Raw genomic sequence first — 5,000 nt, 5'->3', positions numbered from 1 at the left:
CTCGCGCTTACTGGGAATTCCTCGTTCATGGGGAACAATTGCAAGCCCCAATCCCTAGCACGAAGGAGGTTCAGCGGGTTACCCCGACCTTTCGGCCTAGGAAGACACGCTGATTCCTTCAGTGTAGCGCGCGTGCGGCCCAGAACATCTAAGGGCATCACAGACCTGTTATTGCTCAATCTCGTGCGGCTAGAAGCCGCCTGTCCCTCTAAGAAGAAAAGTAATCGCTGACAGCACGAAGGATGTCACGCGACTAGTTAGCAGGCTAGAGTCTCGTTCGTTATCGGAATTAACCAGACAAATCGCTCCACCAACTAAGAACGGCCATGCACCACCACCCACCGAATCAAGAAAGAGCTATCAATCTGTCAATCCTTCCGGTGTCCGGGCCTGGTGAGGTTTCCCGTGTTGAGTCAAATTAAGCCGCAGGCTCCACTCCTGGTGGTGCCCTTCCGTCAATTCCTTTAAGTTTCAGCTTTGCAACCATACTTCCCCCGGAACCCAAAAGCTTTGGTTTCCCGGAGGCTGCCCGCCGAGTCATCGGAGGAACTGCGGCGGATCGCTGGCTGGCATCGTTTATGGTTAGAACTAGGGCGGTATCTGATCGCCTTCGAACCTCTAACTTTCGTTCTTGATTAATGAAAACATACTTGGCAAATGCTTTCGCTTCTGTTCGTCTTGCGACGATCCAAGAATTTCACCTCTAACGTCGCAATACGAATGCCCCCGCCTGTCCCTATTAATCATTACCTCGGGTTCCGAAAACCAACAAAATAGAACCGAGGTCCTATTCCATTATTCCATGCACACAGTATTCAGGCGGGCTTGCCTGCTTTAAGCACTCTAATTTGTTCAAAGTAAACGTGCCGGCCCACCCAGACACTCAATAAAGAGCACCTTGGTAGGATTTCAACGGGGTCCGCCTCGGGACGCACGAACACGCACGAGGCGGTCGCACGCCTTCGGCTCGCCCCACCGGCAGGACGTCCCACGATACATGCCAGTTAAACACCGACGGGCGGTGAACCAACAGCGTGGGACACAAATCCAACTACGAGCTTTTTAACCGCAACAACTTTAATATACGCTATTGGAGCTGGAATTACCGCGGCTGCTGGCACCAGACTTGCCCTCCAATAGATACTCGTTAAAGGATTTAAAGTGTACTCATTCCGATTACGGGGCCTCGGATGAGTCCCGTATCGTTATTTTTCGTCACTACCTCCCCGTGCCGGGAGTGGGTAATTTGCGCGCCTGCTGCCTTCCTTGGATGTGGTAGCCGTTTCTCAGGCTCCCTCTCCGGAATCGAACCCTGATTCCCCGTTACCCGTTACAACCATGGTAGGCGCAGAACCTACCATCGACAGTTGATAAGGCAGACATTTGAAAGATGCGTCGCCGGTACGAGGACCGTGCGATCAGCCCAAAGTTATTCAGAGTCACCAAGGCAAACGGACCGGACGAGCCGACCGATTGGTTTTGATCTAATAAAAGCGTCCCTTCCATCTCTGGTCGGGACTCTGTTTGCATGTATTAGCTCTAGAATTACCACAGTTATCCAAGTAACGTGGGTACGATCTAAGGAACCATAACTGATTTAATGAGCCATTCGCGGTTTCACCTTAATGCGGCTTGTACTGAGACATGCATGGCTTAATCTTTGAGACAAGCATATGACTACTGGCAGGATCAACCAGGGAGCTGCGTCAACTAGAGCTGAGCAGCCGGCCGCCCGGGAGTGTGTCCCAGGGGCCCGCGCGAACACGCAAGCGTCCGCTCAATTATTCTGCAAACAGGAGGAGGCTGAGCTCCCCTGCACAATACACCTCGAAACCCTCTCAGGTCCCGGCGGCGCGCAGCGCCGTCCTAAGTACTTGGTCGGGTTCGAGAGAGGCGCAATCGCCCGGAGTTAGGCGAGTAGACGCTTTAGGTGCGACCACCCGTGCTCCCAACTGAGCTTGCCGCTGCCGACAGAGGCCCGGGAGCGTGCTGTCGTGGCATTGCCGGCGGGAGACAACACGCGCCACCTACGGTGACCGGCAGCTCCAACGCCAGCGCCACAGAAGGGCAAAGGCCCCACGTGGGTGCCGAAGCGAACTCTCCCAGCACAGCGCACGTGCCAACACGTCTGCACAACTGCGATACAAACCACCAGCGAGAACCGCTGGGGCGACCGAGCAGCAGACGGCGTCGCGGCGCCGAGTGCCGGGCGGCGGCGCATCCTCAACGCACACAGTCCTCAGTCGGACCAGCACACTGCAGATGTCCACCGCGCTTCGCACCGGGCCCGCGAGGACCCACTTTGGCCGCCCGGCGCCGCGCGCAGGGTGCCCCGGCGCGCAGCTGCGCCGCCTGCCGCGTCCGTCGGCCGGCGCGCCTGCCACTGGGCGCCCCCACCAGCCGGCTGTAGCGCGTGCGCCCACGCACCGCGCGGCCAGCACGCCGGGCGGCCCCCCCTCACCGGCCGGGGACGGTCCCACCCAGCCACCGCCGCGTATCGCTTCACACACAGATTTGCCCTTACTGATTTACCTCCAGCAACAACAACCGCACCACAATGGGTTTACCAGTTGTTCATTTGCGTAACGTCACCAGCAAACGTAGACGTCCATCCCAGTTTGCAAATGCAACGATTATTGCATACCTGTCTGTTAGGTGTCACGACACACTACGTCTGCCCACATACACGCAACAAAATGTGCACGACTAGAGAACACGTGGGAGGTGGCCCCCTACGTATGCGATGTCCATTACGAGACCGACTGTCAACCAGCATCTGTACCATGTCGCAGATGTGGAACGCGGTGCACCATGCTATCACACTGTGTGAGAAGAGACGACTACGTTTGAATACACGCGCCACTACATCAACAGACGGCTCATGCTGATCGCCATCCAGGGCGTCCGTTAATCCCACACGTCTCTATGGCGTACCACACTGCAATGTAGCTGTTATGGGGAGACGGCACGTGGCTGAGTGCACAACATTTGGACCGTATGGTTCGCTGTTGTTGGGCGCAGTCGTTGTACGGTCACACATGTGCCACAGCGTATCATGCAGTACATACGGACCTATGTGCAGTACAATGTGAGGGTTAAGCTTACGACATCAGCGGACAGTGGACACAGGCCGTACCACGACGTAGACTGAGCGCTTCGACATGCGAATGCCAGTGAACAGCTGCGAAGGGCATTGAACACGCAAGCACCTGAACGACCAGCGTGCGAAGGCAGGGGGGAGGGTGGGGGCGATGTACATCCTGCAGTCGTCCACATTACAGTGTACAGCGGGAGCATGTAAAAAGTAAGCAACACTTGCGAAGTGTTGAACATGAAACGATACACAAGAGGGTGGGCGGTGCGAGTAGCGAACTATATTCAGAGGGTTGTGGTTAGACAACACTGGATTAATGTAACGTGTCATATGCCAATTACAGAGCAGGTTAAGGCACAACTTGGGTTAGGTTAAGGCACAACGTGGGTTAGGTTAAGGCACAACTTGGGTTAGGTTAAGGCACAACGTGGGTTAGGTTAAGGCACAACGTGGGTTAGGTTAAGGCACAACGTGGGTTAGGTTAAGGCACAACGTGGGTTAGGTTAAGGCACAACGTGGGTTAGGTTAAGGCACAACGTGGGTTAGGTTAAGGCACAACGTGGGTTAGGTTAAGGCACAACGTGGGTTAGGTTAAGGCACAACGTGGGTTAGGTTAAGGCACAACGTGGGTTAGGTTAAGGCACAACGTGGGTTAGGTTAAGGCACAACGTGGGTTAGGTTAAGGCACAACGTGGGTTAGGTTAAGGCACAACGTGGGTTAGGTTAAGGCACAACGTGGGTTAGGTTAAGGCACAACTTGGGTTAGGTTAAGGCACAACTTGGGTTAGGTTAAGGCACAACTTGGGTTAGGTTAAGGCACAACTTGGGTTAGGTTAAGGCACAACTTGGGTTAGGTTAAGGCACAACTTGGGTTAGGTTAAGGCACAACTTGGGTTAGGTTAAGGCACAACGTGGGTTAGGTTAAGGCACAACGTGGGTTAGGTTAAGGCACAACGTGGGTTAGGTTAAGGCACAACGTGGGTTAGGTTAAGGCACAACGTGGGTTAGGTTAAGGCACAACGTGGGTTAGGTTAAGGCACAACGTGGGTTAGGTTAAGGCACAACGTGGGTTAGGTTAAGGCACAACGTGGGTTAGGTTAAGGCACAACGTGGGTTAGGTTAAGGCACAACGTGGGTTAGGTTAAGGCACAACGTGGGTTAGGTTAAGGCACAACGTGGGTTAGGTTAAGGCACAACGTGGGTTAGGTTAAGGCACAACGTGGGTTAGGTTAAGGCACAACGTGGGTTAGGTTAAGGCACAACGTGGGTTAGGTTAAGGCACAACGTGGGTTAGGTTAAGGCACAACGTGGGTTAGGTTAAGGCACAACTTGGGTTAGGTTAAGGCACAACGTGGGTTAGGTTAAGGCACAACTTGGGTTAGGTTAAGGCACAACTTGGGTTAGGTTAAGGCACAACTTGGGTTAGGTTAAGGCACAACTTGGGTTAGGTTAAGGCACAACTTGGGTTAGGTTAAGGCACAACTTGGGTTAGGTTAAGGCACAACTTGGGTTAGGTTAAGGCACAACTTGGGTTAGGTTAAGGCACAACTTGGGTTAGGTTAAGGCACAACGTGGGTTAGGTTAAGGCACAACGTGGGTTAGGTTAAGGCACAACGTGGGTTAGGTTAAGGCACAACGTGGGTTAGGTTAAGGCACAACGTGGGTTAGGTTAAGGCACAACGTGGGTTAGGTTAAGGCACAACGTGGGTTAGGTTAAGGCACAACGTGGGTTAGGTTAAGGCACAACGTGGGTTAGGTTAAGGCACAACGTGGGTTAGGTTAAGGCACAACGTGGGTTAGGTTAAGGCACAACGTGGGTTAGGTTAAGGCACAACGTGGGTTAGGTTAAGGCACAACGTGGGTTAGGTTAAGGCACAACGTGGGTTAGGTTAAGGTAGAAATTGCG

The 5,000-nt window shown here is 53.7% G+C and overlaps 1 non-coding gene across 1 annotated transcript in view; it reads right to left on the bottom strand.

Annotated features, from left to right (window-relative positions):
* LOC126138132 (small subunit ribosomal RNA) overlaps window positions 1-1,700 on the bottom strand; it is a 1,909-nt gene extending 209 nt beyond the window's left edge. Inside the window, exon 1 of the ribosomal RNA XR_007528152.1 lies at window positions 1-1,700. This exon is cut by the window's left edge and continues 209 nt beyond it. This is a non-coding gene — a ribosomal RNA (small subunit ribosomal RNA).
* Between the last annotated feature and the right edge of the window lie 3,300 nt (window positions 1,701-5,000).

This window comes from Schistocerca cancellata, unplaced genomic scaffold (assembly GCF_023864275.1).
Source record: "Schistocerca cancellata isolate TAMUIC-IGC-003103 unplaced genomic scaffold, iqSchCanc2.1 HiC_scaffold_651, whole genome shotgun sequence".
NCBI lineage: Eukaryota > Metazoa > Arthropoda > Insecta > Orthoptera > Acrididae > Schistocerca > Schistocerca cancellata.
The sequence above is the reverse complement of the archived record's forward strand: the minus strand, read 5'-3'. Positions and strand labels throughout refer to the sequence as shown.